Source organism: Cupressus sempervirens, chromosome 9 (assembly GCF_028749045.1).
Source record: "Cupressus sempervirens isolate cs-2001-9-10 chromosome 9, ASM2874904v1, whole genome shotgun sequence".
In the NCBI taxonomy this organism is placed as follows: domain Eukaryota; kingdom Viridiplantae; phylum Streptophyta; class Pinopsida; order Cupressales; family Cupressaceae; genus Cupressus; species Cupressus sempervirens.
Genome location: NC_143126.1, coordinates 9,359,236 through 9,377,727, shown reverse-complemented (window position 1 = coordinate 9,377,727; position 18,492 = coordinate 9,359,236).

The following is an 18,492-nucleotide window of genomic DNA, read 5'->3' as shown; positions in this document are numbered from 1 at the left end:
GAAAGTATCAAAGGACAATTTGATCAAATAAATATGATACAAGATGAGAACATCAAAGAGTATAGTGACAAAATCAAAGCCAGTGTTTGTGCAATCAAAGCTTTAGGAGGAAAGATTGAAGATGAGATAGTGGTAAGTAAGTTTCTTAGAACACTTCTTCCTATATATGAAATTAGAGTATCAGTGATTCAAGAAATGAGATGTAATCCAAAGAATGATATAAAATTGGATGTAGTACTTGGAAGATTGACAACATTTGAGCTAGATAACTAAGATAACTATGTTCCTAGTTCTATCAATCTTGAGTCTGCATTTGAAGCCAAGCTGCCACTCAAGAAGAAAGCTAAAAGGTCAAAAGGAAAACAATCTAAAACTGAAGAAGAAGATAGTTTTGATAGTGATCTTCAAAATATTGAAGCATTCTTGCAAGAAGGTATCCCAGAGGCAAAGTAAAGTGTAAAGGTAAAATTGCTTTAATTTTCTTTTCTTGTGAAGAAGTTGGTCATATTGCTACAAGGTGTCCAAATTGAGAAGACGAAGATGAAAAGAAGCACAAAAAGTTCAAAGGAAAGAAGAATTATAAGAACTACAAGGACTACAAGGATAATGGTAAGAAATCTTGATTTATGGCTAAAGATTCAGATAGTAGTGATGATGATGAGATGGTATATATAGCTATAAAAGATAAATATGATGATGAAGAAGATAAAATGACACTTATTACTCATGCTAGGAAAAATGATACATGGATTATTGATAGTCGTTCTTCACATCATATGATTGGTGACAAAACAATGTTTGAACATATGGAACACTATGATGCTGGAAGTGTGAAATTTGGAAACAATGAACCATGTTGCATAAAGAGAAAAGGTTGTATCTCACTAACCAATGAACTTAGATGTGATAATGCTTATTGGGTTGAAAGACTAAAGAATAATCTACTAAGTGTGGCACAATTGAATAATATTGCATTCAAGGTAGAATTCAAGATGGGAAGGCCAAGCTGTTAGATGGAAAAGGGAATCTAGCTGGGCCTAGTAACTAAACAAAAGGTAACTTATTCTACCTAGATCTTAGTGAAAGTTCATGTTTTATTGCTCAAGTAGAAGAAAGCTAGTTATAGAACAAAAGGTTATGTCATGTGAACTTTGATAACCTAATTACTTGATAAGAAAAAGAAAAAGAGTGAGAGGTATTCCTAGTTTGAGGAAACCTGATATGGGCCTATGGAAAAATTGTCGAATTGGTAAGATGGGAAAGACAAGTTTCAAAAGAAAGAACTATCATTCTGAAGAAGTCTTGGAGCTGGTTCATACAGACTTATGTGGACCTATTGGAATTGAGAGCTATATTGGAGATAAGTACTTTATTATTTTTGTTGCTAATTATTCTAGAATGATAACAATAATGTATCAGAAAGATAAGTCATAAGCATTTCAAAAGCTTAAGTGGTATCTAGCAAGAGTAGAGAAGGAAACTAAAAAGAAGCTGAAGTGTTTGAGATCAAATAGAGGTGGTGAATTCATTTCCAATGAATTCAATGAATTCTACACTAAAAGAGGAATTAAATGACAAGTATCTGCCCCTTGTACACCACAATAGAATGGTATAACTAGAAGAAGGAGTAGATCCATCATGAATTCTGTAAGAACTTTAATGATAGAAAAGAATGTTTCAATCAAATACTAGAAGGAAGCAATCAATATTGTAGTGCATATCTTGAACATAGTATAGCTGAAGAGAAACTCAAATCAAACTCCTTATGAACTATGGTATGGCTAAAAACCTAATCTAAGTTACTAAAACCTTTTGGTAACAAATATTATATCTTGAAGGAATCTAGGAAAGGTAAATTTGATGTCAAAGGTAATGAAGGCATATTCCTAGGATATTCTTGCAGAAGTAAAGGACATAAAAGTTTGAATTTATCCACTCATAAGATCATAGAAAGTACACATGTGAGAATTGATGAGTTTGTAGAAAGAGTGAAGAAGAGAGAAAAAAGAACTTGAGGACTACATAAATTTTATCTACTATGAATCTGATACATTGCCAAATCTAATTGGAAGTCACCAGACTTCAACTCTTGAGTCCCCAAAATCTCCAGAAGGTATTGAGTTGCATCCAGTGCAACTTGAGTCATTGTCTAAAGGACTTGAGTTGCATTTAGAAGCTACTGAGTTGCAACTAGAGAAAACCAATTCTGAAGGATTTGAGTCATAGATAGTGGGACCTAAGAATGATGTAGAAGATCATGGTGAGGCAAGTTGAGAAAGTTTTAAATCTAAAGTACTTGTGTTGGAAAGATATCTTAGAAGGCACCATGCACTTAATCGGATCATTGGAGACAAGTCAGATGGTACAATGACAAGAAACAGATTGAAAGGTACATGTTTACTTACTGAATTTGAACCTAGATAATTTAAAGATGCTTTGGATAATAAAAGATGGATTAAAGAAATGAATGAAGAGATAGAACATATACAAATAAATAATACTTGGACTCTTCTTCCTAGATCCAAGGATAAAAATGTAATTGGCACAAAGTGAGTTTTCAGAAATAAGTTGAATAAAGATGGAGAAGTTTCCAGAAACAAAGAAATGTTAGAATGCAAAGGTTATTTTCAAGAAGAAGGTATTGATTATGGTGAAAAATTTGATCCTATTGCAAGATTAAAAGGTGTTAGGACTTCACTTTATTACGCTACACATAGAGGATTTGAAGGTTATCAAATGGATGTGAACTCTTTATTTTTGAATGAAATTCTCGAAGAGGAATTTTACATAGAACAACTAGAAGGTTTTGTAGATCCAGGAAAAAAGGAAAGAGTTGGTAAACTACACAAAGCATTGTATGGACTAAAGAAAGCTCCTAGAGCTTGGTATGAAAGACTTCAGAACTATTTGATAAAGATTAGTTTTCAAAGAACAAATGATAACAAAAACCTATATATCAAAGAAGCACCAGATAATAATATTGTGTTGGTAGAAATATTTATGGATGAGACATTGTTTACTAGAAATGATGGCTTGTGCAAAGATTTTAGGGAAGAAATGAGTAAAAAATTTGAGATGCCCATGTTTGAAGAGATAAAATTCTTTGTTGGATTGTAGATTCAATAGAAAAAAGATGGTATCTACATAACTCAATCCACCTATATCAAGGAGATATAAAGAAGTTTGGAATGGAAGATTTGAGACTAGTTGGAACACCTATGTCTACTGGACATAAGATTTCCAAAAATGATGATTTCAAAGAGGTAGATTAGACCACATACAAATCAATGATTGGAAAATTGCAATATGTAGTGCATTCAAGGACTAATATTGCATTAGCAGTTGGTATGGTGGTAAGATTTTCAGCTAATACTAAAGAAAATCATATGATGGAAATTAAGAGAATCATGAGGTATCTAAAGGGTATTGAAGACTATGAGTTATGGTACAAGAAATGAGACAATTTGGATTCAAAGGGCTTCATAGATGTTGATTGGGCAGGAAGTATTGATGATAGGAAGAGCAACAGTGGTGGAGCATTATTTCTGGTAAAAGATTAGTGTCTTGGACAAGTAAGAAGGAGAATTACATTTCTTAGTCTACAATAGAGGAAGATTATGTTGCAACAATAGTTAATTGTTCCAATGTTATTTGGTTCAAGTAATTGTTGGCAAGTATGAAGGTAGAAATCAAGGATCTAGTTGTTATATTCTATGATAACACTAGTGCAATTAATATATCAAAGAATCCTGTGATGCATACAAGAAACAATCACATTGCAATAAAATATCATTTTGTGAGGGAATTGGTGCAATATAAAGAGGTAATATTGGAATAGGTGAATACTAAAGAAAAAATTGTAGACATATTCACTAAGCCATTACCTAAGGATGCATTTTTGGATCTAAGAGGCAAGTTGGGGTTATTCCCCTATCTAAAGCTCACTAAATAAAGTTTAATGATGCATCAACCATAGCATGTTGAAGGTCAATTTTTTGATGCAGTAATGAAAGAACATATTGCATATGAATCAGTACATGAGGTTCATAGATATTCATTGAATATTATCTTTAGCATAAGATGTCAAAGAGGGAGAGTTTGATGTCATATTCACATAAATTTTATAAAGATGGAGAGCTCTATGATGAGGGAAAGTTTGTGGAGGGATCAGTCAGAGATGTCAAAGAGGAAGAACTTGGTTTGAAATATTCAGAGCTGATATCAAATAGGGAATGTTTGTTGACAAAGGGAGAAATTGAAGGTAGAGGGAGTTCACACTAATAGAGGGAGTTCTCATAGATGATAATCAGAATGAAACTAAGGATATTATCCTTACTATCATTTTTCTCTAAAATTTCACTATATTATGACGTATTATGTTTCCATCAACGCTAAAGAGGGAGATTGTTGAAAATAATTGGTTAGTTATGTGTTGTCTTTGATGTTACACAAAATGTCATATCTTTACCTAGAGTTAGTGTATGTTGAGCTCACTCGAGCGATGAAGACAATTTCTTATGTCTGCCAAGAATTCCATTGTTACCAAGTTTAGAAGGCAGTGTCTACCGAGTTCAGTCAGGTGGCAAAGAGAAGTTCATAGAAGTTGAGTGTTAACCAAGCTCACTCGGGTAACAAAAGAAAATTTGGATGGAACCAGTGTTCATCGAGCTCACTCAATTACCAAAGGAAGCTAGAAAAGATGCAACATTCACTAAGTTTACTTAGTTAACATAGGAAAATTATTTATGAGTTAGTATCTACTGAGTAGGGTCGGCTAACAAAGGATTTTCTTGTTTTGGCATATGGAGTTCAATGGATTTGTTAGTTGGTTCTAAGTGACCGAGGAGATGAATATTAATTATTCTAAGTTGTATTCAAGCCAACTTGACATTACATAAGATATAAATATAAGGTCAAGTTGAGGATTGAATGTGAGAAAGTGTATGAAAGAATAGAAGATGCTAAGAGGAAGCGAATTAGAAGGATAAGTAGAATACCCTTGAGGAGCTACAAAGATACATTTGATTAGGAAGGATCAAATATTTGAGCCATAATTGAGATATGTAATTAGAAATTTAGTTGCATTAGAAATTAGATCATCTCATTTTTACTCTCTAACCATTGTAACAGTGATTTAAATCTCTTAACAAAGTTGGCTTAACAACTATTTGTAAATCCTCTAACAAGGTGGCATTTCTAGATTGAAGTGTCTAAAGACCTCTGATAAGGCCACTCCTAATAGGGTGATTAAATCCTCTAACAAGGTCACACATAACAATGTGTTTTGTAATTTTTAACAAGGTTGGCTGCTAATTGGGCTCACTTCAGAAGAGTGAAAATCAATAACTATTTGCAATTGGTGGTTTTTCCCAAATTGGGTTTCTATGTTAAATCTTGGTGTCATTTGTGTTCATGCTATTTATTTCATGTGTATGAAACTATGTTAATTAAGGTTGATCATAGATAATATCTTAAGATTTTCATGTTAAGCATTTGCCAAGTTACAATTGTTATTTTAGTGGTTACCAAGTTACAACATATTATCAGTATTAACCGAGTCCTTGTGTGCTTTCTGAGCAACAATATTTTTTAGTGAAGCGTATGTTCGATAATAAAATCTAAGGGATCTAGGATTTATTTCAGTGGTAACTAATTCACCCCCCCCCCCCCCCGCCCCCCCCCCCCCCCCCCACCCCCCCTCAGTTAGTCCTCTTATATCCCCCCCCCCAAGTTACTCCTCTTATATTTCCAACACTAGCAACTTGTGTTTTGCTTTTGTGCATCTTAGAAGATAAGAGTCTACATTTTCTGCATTATTTGCTAAGGCTTGGACAAAAAAAAACATCTCCTACATGTATATAAAAATCTAGATGTGTTTATAAAGTGTTAAATATATAAGTTTATTTTAATGAACACACACACACACACACATGCCACAAACTTGCCATAACTAAATTAGAAACACGTTCATAATCAACTGAATATATAGGATCATGAATGTCAACGTGAATGTCATCATCTTCAAAAGGAGGCTTTCTGACTATGCCCTTCAAATCCCAATTTGAAACATATCCATTCATAATATTTTCACATACATTGATTGGAGTGTCCTTAATGAAGTCATCACAAAAACATGATTTCTCTCTTACTCTAATCAGTGGAGGTTAGTAGTTTCTCGTAGTCACCACTTGATGCAAACTTCTAATAACAGAAATTGCTTGGCAATTCTAAGAAATAGATTGATCTATATCTATAACTAGGTGAAAAATAAATACCTTATTAATGATTCTTTGCAATTGTCATTGAAACAGTTGATAAATACGACTTCAAAAAATATTTATTTCTGAAAATGCTCCTTTATATTTTACATTTTACTGTATAATTATTATAAATTGAAATAAAAATACTTTATTTTATATGAAATCGCCAATGTGATTGCTAGCTATTTTTTTTGGAAGACAAGGGTTATAGCCAAAATCGTTATGATCGAAACAGTTTTGGCCGTAACTATCTATGTGTCATCCTAAGTGGTAGCCACACAAGTGAAAAATGTAATTTCTCCAAAATTTTCGCTTTGAAGGCTAATTTCTCCATACAAAATTAAGTTTTTTCAAAAACTAAAAATACCCTTTTGTAGATATCGGAGTCAAGATTACGGTCATATAAATTTTGTAGTATTTTGATAATTTATAATATGTTATAATTTTAAAATATTACAATTAGGTATTTTAAGATTCAAGAAGATGTCTATTCAAAAAAAGAAAAAAATTAGTAAATCATGTTCAAAAACTAAAAAAATTATGTGTACCTCTAGAGGAGAGAGTCATCTTCAAGGATATGTATTTTGTTTTGAAAAATATATAAATTTGATTGAAAAAGTTTTGTGGAAAAAAAACTGTCAATTTCTTATAAATTTGACTTTGAACACTTATAACTTGAAACAAATAAGTCCAAATTTTTTTTTTTGTCCACTAGGCATACATGTCAACTATAATATATTACAAAATCAGACCAAAATATGATCATTTGCATATATTTGTTTGGTGGGAATGAAACTCTATATTTTCAACATTTATAAAAAAATAGAAAATAGAATTAAAAAAATTAAAAAATGATAAAATTTTCAATCTATTGAATAAAATAAAATTACAGGCATAAATTTCATCCAATTTTACACATTTTATTAGTTAATATAATCTTCAAATTCTAAACACAAATGTTCCTTTTCTTTCATTAAAGTTGAACAATTTAAGTTTTGATATCCCATTTCTTTATAAAAGGTGACACATGTTTGTGCTTTTACCCAACAAGATCACTAGCTTTAATACCACTATAATGTCCCCACTCAATTAAAAGTTGCATACCAGCTCTTTGGCCCTATAAGTATACAAAATCTAGCTAATGCAAAGAGGAAAGTGCAGGTAAGATGGAAGTTTAAGGACGTATAATAGGAGTATGCCATACACTGGAATAGGAGGAAAACCATATGATGAAATAATAGGGAGATAAAGTTTGATGGGAGTAGTAGGATGATCGTATGGAGGAGGAGAGTGTCCTACAATAGAGTTCATAAATGGGGTGTATGGTGGAATGTGTTGGAGGTAGAGAGTGGTGGTCATATGGTATATGGAGGAAGAGGAAAAAAATGGTGATGATGAGTATCTATAGATAAAGAAGTTCTGAGGGGAAAGTGGTGTGAGGCCATATTGTTGGGAAGCAAATATTCACCAAATACAGATGCTTGCACTAAACACAAAGATATAAAAAATTATCGCCAACATACAACAATATTATATTCATAAACAAGATGGTGCTCTAATTTGTCAAATCCGAGGAAGTGATACAGAGAACATACTGATCAAAATAGGATGAGGTTTGAATCCCACCAAAACTACAGGAGCGAAATAGGAAAGATATTACACTTTTGAAAATGATAGACAACACTTGAATTCCCACAAGAATTCACAATACAAAGAAATCTAAATCACATGCCTAAAACAACCTACAAGATGACTCTATAAAGGGCTTCGAAAAAGCTTTCTAAAGGATTACAAAAATGCCGACAAGCAGACAAGCTACAACAAAATAAAATAGAGAGTGGGCATGAGAGATATAAATATTAATTATTGGCCACATAACCAAAAAATATTATTTAATAATATTGGGGACATCACACTTTTCTCAACAATAGGATGATGCTAAAAAAAAATTGAAGTTGCATTTACTCATCTTCTTAGCAAAAAGGGTCAACATTGGTTGTCACTTTTTACAGGATTGATCTTGCTTTTGTACTATATGTTTGGTGTATTTTTCTCTAATTGAGATCGCTATATGTTGAAGGATGCTACACCAATAATATTTCCCCTTTGAAAGAAATTGTATATAATAACTTCATAAATAGTATTCGTAAAATGGAAATTGATTATAATAAATATGTTTCTCAACATTTTCTATCATGATAAAATTTTCTATAAGAAACCTAGTGGAGCTTCCATCACTTGAGATTATATCAAATACAAAATTTTGGTGATGACGAAGGTTGAATTTATTCATGTTATTTTATATAAATAATCTTTGAGGCATTACAAAGGTTTCTCTAGGCACTTCAATTTTTTTGAGCATTGAGATTCCAACACAAACCAATGATCAATCTAAAATTTTGTGCTTTAAAGGTTGAAACAAGAAGTACGTTAAAAAAAATTCAAATAGAACACACATTGAGTATGAGAAAGACCTCCTATTTGAATATCAATCTTATTTTAAAGATCATGAGACAGTCCACTCTGACGCAAAGTCATTTTGAAGGTCCAACATGATAACAATTATCAAGTTTAACAACAATAACCTTCTCCAACAAGGAAGAAATAGCTAGAAGGAAATGCCAACGTAGAAAAGGAAGACCCAAAAAATCTAGACTAACACACATGTGGAGCTTCATGTTGTAAGAGATCGAAAATCCTTAGGATCAAGGCTCTTAGGAAAAGATAACAAAGAAGAAAAGATGTACTAGAGGATATTATGAAAAATAGTATGGACATGATTAACTTTGATGAGACAAAAAATAAAATATCTCTTGGCAAGGTTTCAGAGTCTATCAAGATGGACTCCATGAGATGCCCATGATTTGGTTACCCATTCCATAGCGTCCATTGAAGTGGTGCCCCATCTCCCCAAAACAAAACATCCTAGATCCTATAAGATTATGTCACTCTATCCATGTCATGCAGAATTAAATTTTGGAATGGATTAAACCACATTTGTGGGGTTATCATAAGGCACAAACAACACAAATTAATGGGGGTGCTTGTTTACACGAGTTATTGTTGCTAGATGCAAAGTCATCAACATAAGCAAAACGATTGAGTTGAAGCTATACAAGGCTATTGTTAGACTGAAGCTTCCCCAATTAATGTGACCTGAAAAAATTAAAAACCCTAACAAAGTCAAATTTTTTTCTTCTATTTCAATTTCTTTAGAATATGAACCTATATTAATCAATTATTATTCTACTATTTATGAACAAAATTGGATTTCTCCATTAATTTCATATCTCAATTTACTTCTACACATACATACATACATATATACACTCTTTATTGCTTAAAGAATTTTAAATCTTATCAATGAAGAAATCCAAGAAAAAGTATAAAACTCTACAACGTCTAATCTACCTGGCTTATCAATCAATTCATGGGACCCTCATGGCAGATTCCTAAGCTCATCACGTGTTTACAGCCCGGAAAAATTTAGGTCTTAAGAGTGCAGTGAATTCATGCAAGAAACCGGCTATCCAGTTAGATGCGGTTGATACAGCTAAATGTGGCAGAAGCAGTTCACGATACAGTTGAGCTAGGCTCGTAGACTCTTCCCCTAAAGTGGATTAACATCACATTCTACATCTGGGTACAACTTGTGGCCCGGGCTTCAATAGTTGCTTTTCACTGCTATCAAACATACTTCCACACTTGTCATGTTCATGAATTTCTTGTAGCAGTTATTCTCTAACCTCTGTGATACTTTGTTATGGCGACTTTAATAATGGCTAATGGCTTCTGACGGAAAATTCACATGGGATTGCAGATTGGCAACTTTAGTAATGACATCTGATGGAAAAATCTGAAGCTAGTTATACATTGTACCTTCATCAGCACAAGTCGTTTCTTACATTTTCAGAGTACTTACTGTCTTATCCTTAAAACTCACCTTGTCAGCAACTGGTAGATTGACAATATAGAACTTATTGCAAATTTGTCGACCACCTTAAACGTGTTCTTCAACTTCTGAATGTGTAATTTTCTCTCAAATGAAATGTAAAGGCATAATAGAAAATTTTAGAAATTGCTGGATTGTTGAATAGGATTAGGTTCTAGAAGGCATTTATGTTTAGATAATTATAGAAAAGTCTATTTGTATTATGTCTGTTGATTTAGATGTTTCTAGATACAATTGAAGACCTCTATAAAAGAGACACAATGTAATATTTTTTGATCGTTGTATTCTATATTTAATTATCATTGTGGATTCAATTTATCCACCCCCATCAGTTTGGTATCAAAGCCATAAGGACAATTTGTTGATTAAAGAAGAAGCAATGTTTTGGTGTTGCTAAATTGTGGAGGATTGATTTGTGTTATAGAAAAGACAATTATTTTGGAGAAGACCCATAGGAAGTGTTGAGCAGTTGTGAGAAAAAGGAAAGAGGGAAAGTCAACAAGAAAACACATTATTAAGAATAACATAATTAGTGGAAAGAAGACTTTTTATGAAGATTATGAAGGAACCAAAGCGTTTGTAAAGCATAGAAAAAAGAACAAAAGGTATGGTCATTTGAGGAATTCTCTTATTGCCATTAAAAGAAAAAAAATTATTTATGTAGGATTTGTTTCAAGTTGTTTGAAGATCCAATTAAAAATCTGGAAGTAAAAAGGCATTTAGAATTATCTAAAAGAAAGAGTAAGGTGTGTTAAATTGTTGATTTCATTGGGAAAAGCTGGTAGAGTTCAGAAAGAGAAGACAAATTAGTTAGAAGAAGAATTAGTGATGGTGAAGAAAGAAAATGCAACATTATTGTATTTTACAAAAATAATCGACATAAGTAAGAAATAAAATGGGAGAAGAAAAGTCTGAATTGTTAAATGAAATTAGTGTTTACATAGAGGAAATTGAAGAGTTAGAAAATAAGTTAAAATTTGTCGAAGTACATAATTGGCAAGTGAAGGAAATATGCAAACTTAGAGAGTAGAATAAAGAATTGGAAGAAAAGTAAAAGTTGTTTGATGATGCTGAAAAAAAGAACAAATTTTTAGAAGAAAATTTGAAGAAATTGGAAGAGGAAAATAGTATGTTAAAGAATGAATTTACTACTCTGAAAAAAGAGAAAGAATGTTTGAATGTGAAACTATTTGTATGTGATGTATCATGTGACACAAATTATTTGAGTGATTATGCAATTAAGAAATGTGATTTTGCTGAAGCTAAAAGTGTTTGTGATGAAAAGAGTAAGAACAAAAGTGACAAGAAGTTTGCAGATTTCATTTGTTATGATAATAATAGTATTGGTTTGAAGATAATGGAAAGAATGAGTTTCAAAAGTAAAGGTCTAGGAAAGAATGAACAAGGATTAAGGAATCCCATTGAGACTACAGTCAGGCCAAAATATGTGTGTCTTAGATATAATGCAGGCAGTGGAAAAATGAATAAGGGTTCAAGAGAATCAATTGAAAGCAACAGGAAATGGCATACAAATGATAGATGTTGGGATATACATCCTTGTGGCATGAAAAATCATTGTTTTAAGACATGTTGGAATAGAAAGTGCAATAAAGATTTTATGGCAGGTTGTATAAAAATAGATTGTGGATGGAGCTATGGATCAAATTGGCAAAAAATTGCAAGAATGATCAAAGATTTATTCAAGTACAAATGCTCAAGTGTAAGAAGGAATGTAGTAGCATTGGGAAACATATTAGAGCAAGGCATCAAAGAGAATTTTTTATTATTAGTGAACCCTGTCACTAGCATTTGTGACAGATGAGGCAAGATTATTAGTGGATCTTGTGAAAAGAGAAAATTGTTGGCAGCCATTTGCTTACAAAATGTTTGTACAAATTAAAGGCTGCAACTTTGGAAGACACTATTCATGAAGGCATTAATGGATAAGAAGATTATTGGAAATTAGCTTTTAACTTTCGGCATCAGGCAAAAAAAAGGATTTAGATTTGTATGCAACAACATTTGAGGTTGAAATTAGGGGGAGTGTTGGAATGTGTAATTTTCCCTCAAATGAAATGTAAAGGCATAATAGAGGATTCTAGAAATTTTTGGATTACCGAATAGGGTTAGGTTCTAGAAGACATTTTTGTTTAGATAATTCTAGAAAAGTTTGTTTGTATTATGCCAGTTAATTTAGATGTTTCCAGATACAGTTGAAGACCTCTATGAAAGAGACACAATGTAATTTTGTTCATGCCATGAAATGATTCTATAATTTCTATAAGTGCCTGTAGCGTATATTCCATGTTTAATTATAATTGTAGATCCAATCCGTCCACCCCATAATTAAGACTAAACACCAAGATGGTATGCATAAGGAAAACCATAGATTTTGTTTAATAATCACTAGTAGCAAAAAGACTGAAGTCTTGAAGAAGTATTCAACTCATTTTCATACACAGTGGAAGCCACAATTGGTTATATATCAAATGATTGTTCATCTTAGAATTCAAAATTATCACTTATATCATCCAATACATTATTTTTAATCTAAAATAAACATGAAGTTTTAGTATGCACCAAGGAAATTGGATTATTAATTCTATTAATTACAGTTGATAAGCTAAAAAGGCCAATTTAACACAAGTGTAGTTTCTTTCCCATTTGCGTGAATAACATTATAGTTGCATCCACTTCATTATTTTTTTTGATTAATTAGAATTTGTATTGTTCACCAACTATCTCATAAATAAAGATTACTTTGGTCTAAATTTAGAAAAAATAACTATTCTTAATTATATATTATTTGTTTGTGTAGATTTTTTTTTGGTTGGTGGAAGCTTTAGGAATCGGTACGGGTCCATATGTGCACTTCTTCAGCTTAGAGCAAAGGACTGAGGGGCATCTAAACCATCAAAATCATGCAGAGCACGATATTGGCGTCATCCTTGATCCCTGGTGGACTCCTTGTGAGCCATTCAACTTCACTAGTAGAGCAATAGCATTTCTCCTTGTATAGAATTTAAATATTATATCAATGAGAAATTTTTATTTAGTATGCCTGAACCATATGTTCATTGAAAAATTTATATTATAAATAAAAAACATTTTCATAAAATACAATGAATAATAATAATCAACATCCTTATAGATTTATGCTTCATCTATACTTAAAGCACCAAAAATGTGCTGACGTTTCACACCTATACCTATTGCAATAATTAGAAGCAAAATTATGAAAAAAATTATATAATAGTTTAACAATAATGGCTGAGTTGACTTGTTACGGAAATGGTCTCATATATTAAAATTTTAGGATGATATTAACTTCCTAGCCTAGAAAATTAAATTGCATGCTATTAAGCTCTTTTATAGTTTTATAATTGTTCTCTACTTGAATTTTTATTAATGTGGAAATGTTCATTAATTGAAGTAATAAATCAATGTAAAACATTTTAAGTTTGACGTATAAAGTATTGATGCTTGTAGATGCAAGTTAGATAACATCAAATAAGGGAGTTTCTCTTGTTCATTAGTTCATGTATCTATTATAGATTTATTTAAGTATTGTGTAGGAAATTTGTATGTGTTGAATTAAGTGGTAGTAGTGAGGTCTAGATCTTACCATGTTGGTCATAATGCTGCCAAGTGAAATATGCTCATCAATTAGTTTGGTAAATAGTTTATGTTATTATGTTTAGTTTATTTGAAGAGGAAGAAATAATATTCAAAGAGAGACTACATAGCTATTGAAATTAGATTAGAGAGAGCTTGTGTGGTAAAGGGATAATGCCTATTTCTTTACAAGCTTGTGTGATAGTGTTTAACGGATGTTAAAGCTCCTTGTTTAGTAAACTTGGAATCAACTCTCTTATTGTGATAATCAAAATAATGAGAATTTTTCTTGTGTTGGGAGAAATTCTTTGTTGAAGAGTTCTTCTCTATGAGAGAAGTTTGAGGTTAAATCCCTTGCTAATGAGTTCTTCTTTACAAGATATGTTTAAGGTGAAACCCCCTTTTTCACCCTTTGTGAGTAGGTATGGTGGATCCACCCTCTCCGAGAAGGCATAGTGGAGACACATTCTTCTTTGGGTGAAGTTCAAGGTGAAAGACCTCATTCCACCTTCTATGCATAGGTATGGTGGATCCAATCTCTCCAAATAAGCATGGTGAAGTCACATATTAGACTCCATGATTTATTTTGTCTATTTCTTTACCCACTATTCATGATGAATATCATTCTTAGACTTCTATATCATTTAGAAAATATGAAACAAAGTTTTGTTGCTGACACATATGGGTGTAGCCATTGTGTTTTCCAAGATGTCATGAATCTATAAATGATATCTCCATTTTCAAGAGGGAATTTCGATGTTTGTAGTTGTAGGAGATATCCTTATTACTTATAGTTCTCTTTTATTACACATGGTAAAAAATATGAAAAACATGCAACATGTGTTTAGAAATATGAAGAGACTTACATTTAGAAAATGAAGAGACTTCCAATTATGATATGAAGAGTCTCTCAATTCAAGATATATATGATAAGTTTGTGTGATAAGTAATATGTTCAAATTTAGAAGTATTGTACATAGACATCTACAAACTACAATACTTAATAAAAGAGATATATTTTGTTGCCACTAGATTTTACTACTCAAGTTGGAGGGTTTTCAAAGGATAATTTGTTGTGTCTTTCAATCTAAGATAGTTCTTGATTTAATTTATTACTGTTTACCTTGACTAGTGGGCATAGCATTAACATAAATCATAAATGATTTTAAAGAAGGAAGCTATGCAAAAATACTCCCAAATATGCTTTTTAAATTCAAAAGAAGCCACAAATATGGGCTGACCCAAGAAACAAAATATTGTAAAATAACTAAAAGTCATATGCAACACATGCTCAACCTCCCCCCTTTCTTAATTTAAAAAACCCACATTTCCAAGAGGGAATTTTGATGTTTGTAGATGCAAGAGATATCCTAATTACTAGAATAGTGATCTTTCATTACCCATGTTTAAAATATGAAAAAATACACAACATGTGTTTAGAAATATGAAGAGACTTGCATTTAGAAAAGCAAGAGATTCTAATTATGATATGAAGAGTCTGTCAATTCAAGATATATATGATAACTTTGCATGATAAGTATTATGTTCAAATTTAGAAGTATTATACTTAGACATGTACTATATTTAATAAAAGAGATATATTTTTGGTGTCATTAGATTTTACCACTCAAGTCAGAGGGGCTCCCAAGGATAATTTGTTGTGTCTTTTTATCTAAGATATTTCTCTTTATTTTATTTATTATTGTTTATCTTTATTTGAAGGCAAAACATAAGATAAATAATAGATAATTTTAAAGAAGGAAGCTATGCATTAATACTCCCAAATGTGTTTTTGAAATTAAAAAGCAAAAAAAAGGGGGCTGACCTAGGAAAAAATGATTGTAAAACAACTAAAATTCATATGCAACACATACTTAACCTGGCCCCTTTTTTAATTTCAAAAACCCCCAAACTAGAGTATACCAATGTTTAATAGTAAACCTACTAGTAGCCATAACCATCATATACATAGAAAACTAGTAATTATAAATAATCTAGAAAAAACACTATCAACAAAGCCCACAAGGGCCAAGTGTTGAAGAGAAAAACATAAGAAAAATCTAATAAACAATAGAGAGCTAGCTTTCCTTATTCTTCTCCTTCCCCTCGAGCTTGTCCAATAGTAGCTGCAACTAGTCATCAATTAGAAAATTGTAAAGTGAACCAGGGGTGTTCACACCCACCACAAAAGTGACACCTTCTCTTTCAACATGAAGCAAGTGAAGAGTTGAAGCCATCGAGTGCATAACCAAAATCACAAACTTGGCCACATCTTCAAATCTCTCTTCTACAACCGCACGCCTCTCCTCAAGTTTCTTAAAGCTCCTCTCTAGAGCAGAATGATCTTCTTTGTAGTCTAGGTTTCACCTCTGGGGGTCACTTGGGGATCTTTATTAGGGCTCTACTTATCATTCTCATTTTGATGGGAAGGGGAGGTGAAGGCATCTCCCTTGTCTCCCATCCTTTTGGAATTAACAAGGGTATCATTTTTGAAAGTATCTAAAACATGATACGATATATAGCTTAGGTGGCTAATAGTAGGGCTAATTTTTGGCCCTTTCTCATCATTAGCAATGTCTTTATCATCATCCTCAATGTATCTTTTCCTATTAGCCTCCTTTTTCTATCATTTTTGAGGGGGTTTTCTCCTTCCATTGCCAGAAGAGTCCAAACTAGTAGGGTGCTCATGCTTTGTCTTTAGATCTGTTAGTATTTTTTAGGACTACTAGGTTGCTCTAAACCTAATAAAAGGATGCAAAATATTAGAAAATGCCTAGGGACTAGCTAGATCCCATATTTATTAGGATTAATCTTAGATTTGGATATGACTTATTTTCTTCTATGGTTTTCTTCAATATTTTCTCACTAATAATTATTCTTTCAAATTTATCCCTTATAACATATAATGGTCATTATCCTTCTTGGATTTGAAATTAACTCATTGATTATAATAGCTAACTTTAACTCAGAGGATGACAAATAAGTGATGACCAACAATTTTAGTTCTTCATTACACAAATGGAAAATTGATTTTGATCAATATATGTATTGTGCAACCACATGAACATATCAACTTGCAAATAAATTAATTGATCAGTTCCTTATCCATTGTTATATAGAATCATGAAATTTTTTAGCTTGCTACCCTGTACCATGACAACAATTTTGGATATGTGGATATATCAATGGACGAAGCTTGGTTGTAAACTCATCATACTATAATTCACTCTCCTTCAATACAATTTTTTTGGATTCAACTCCTATCTTATTTTGGTATGTCTCATATTTATATCTCATCCATGAAAATGGTGTCGATTCATTAATATTCTCAATTTGCGATAGAAATTTACTTAAATCTCCATAATCTGAACATTGATTTTTTATGCATTGTACTTTGAACTCATTTGAATCTTCTAATTTATCATATAATATATACCTCAAAAATTGTGTCATACTGCTAGGGATGACCAAATTTGGATCTACTACTACCATAACTTTTTTTTATATGATTGCAAGTTTAGACCACATTCAACATGGTTTCAACAACAATAATTTTCACATATCTTATTTATGTGTACAAAGGAAGGATGCAAGCTCTCACACATGCTCTGACATATTTTCATATTAGAAAATTCTTGCTTGAATGTTTGAAATAATTCACTTTGTGTTATATGTAAAAATGTTTTGGAAGTTCAATTTTCACCCCCGTCTCTTGATCTTTAGTTTGTATAGTATCACATTTGTTGGAAGAAACATGAGAGGATGTGGTCCAAAATTCAATAACCTGTCTTTTCACATCTCCAAAATTTTTTTTTTTTGAGGAACTCTAGAATTATTCTCTCAATTATTCTCAATGTTTTCATTTAGCATATTTCTCCTCCTAATGTATATTTGAATAGTTCTTCTAGATATATGTAGTAAATTGGAAATTGCACATACTTATTTTCTGTGCCAACTTTGTACTAGATATAGTAGCCATCAATGCTCTATGTGTAATGCTCAAATCACCTCCATAAGTTGTGTTGTCAATTTTGTTATAAGCAGTTTATAAATTTTTAACTATTATTTTTTTAACATTATGCACATGGTTTTTCCTATTATCAACACCAAACAACTCCATATCTTTTCTTCTAAATAACTTGACAAATAATTGTGCCTTGTTTTTGAAATATACATCCCATATGTTTTGGAAATGCTTTTTAATAATGTTCTCTTTTACCATATGTGTAGATTAAATTTGACTAAAAACTAGGTCCTCATCCAAATCCATCAAATTTCTTACACCTAATAATATGTTTCTATCATTAGAACTACCAATTTGTTCATCTTCTTGAATCTCATCCTCTTCATAAATCTCGTCCTCTTCATAAATCTCATCTTCGTCATGAACTTTAGTAGGTTGGTTTTGATACGTTTTGAATGACCTTTCATTTTGTCATTTCTTATTCTATCATATTTCCTTGATCTAGCCTTTTTACTACCCATTGAATCCTTTGATCACAAGAAAATATTTTAATTTAGATTCCACTAAAAATATAATTCAATAAGTTTCAATATTTAGAGCACATAAAAATAACTAGGTGAAAAAGAATACCTTATTGATGATCCTTTGTAATTTTCATTGAAACAATTGATAAATATGGCTACAAAAAATATTTATTTATG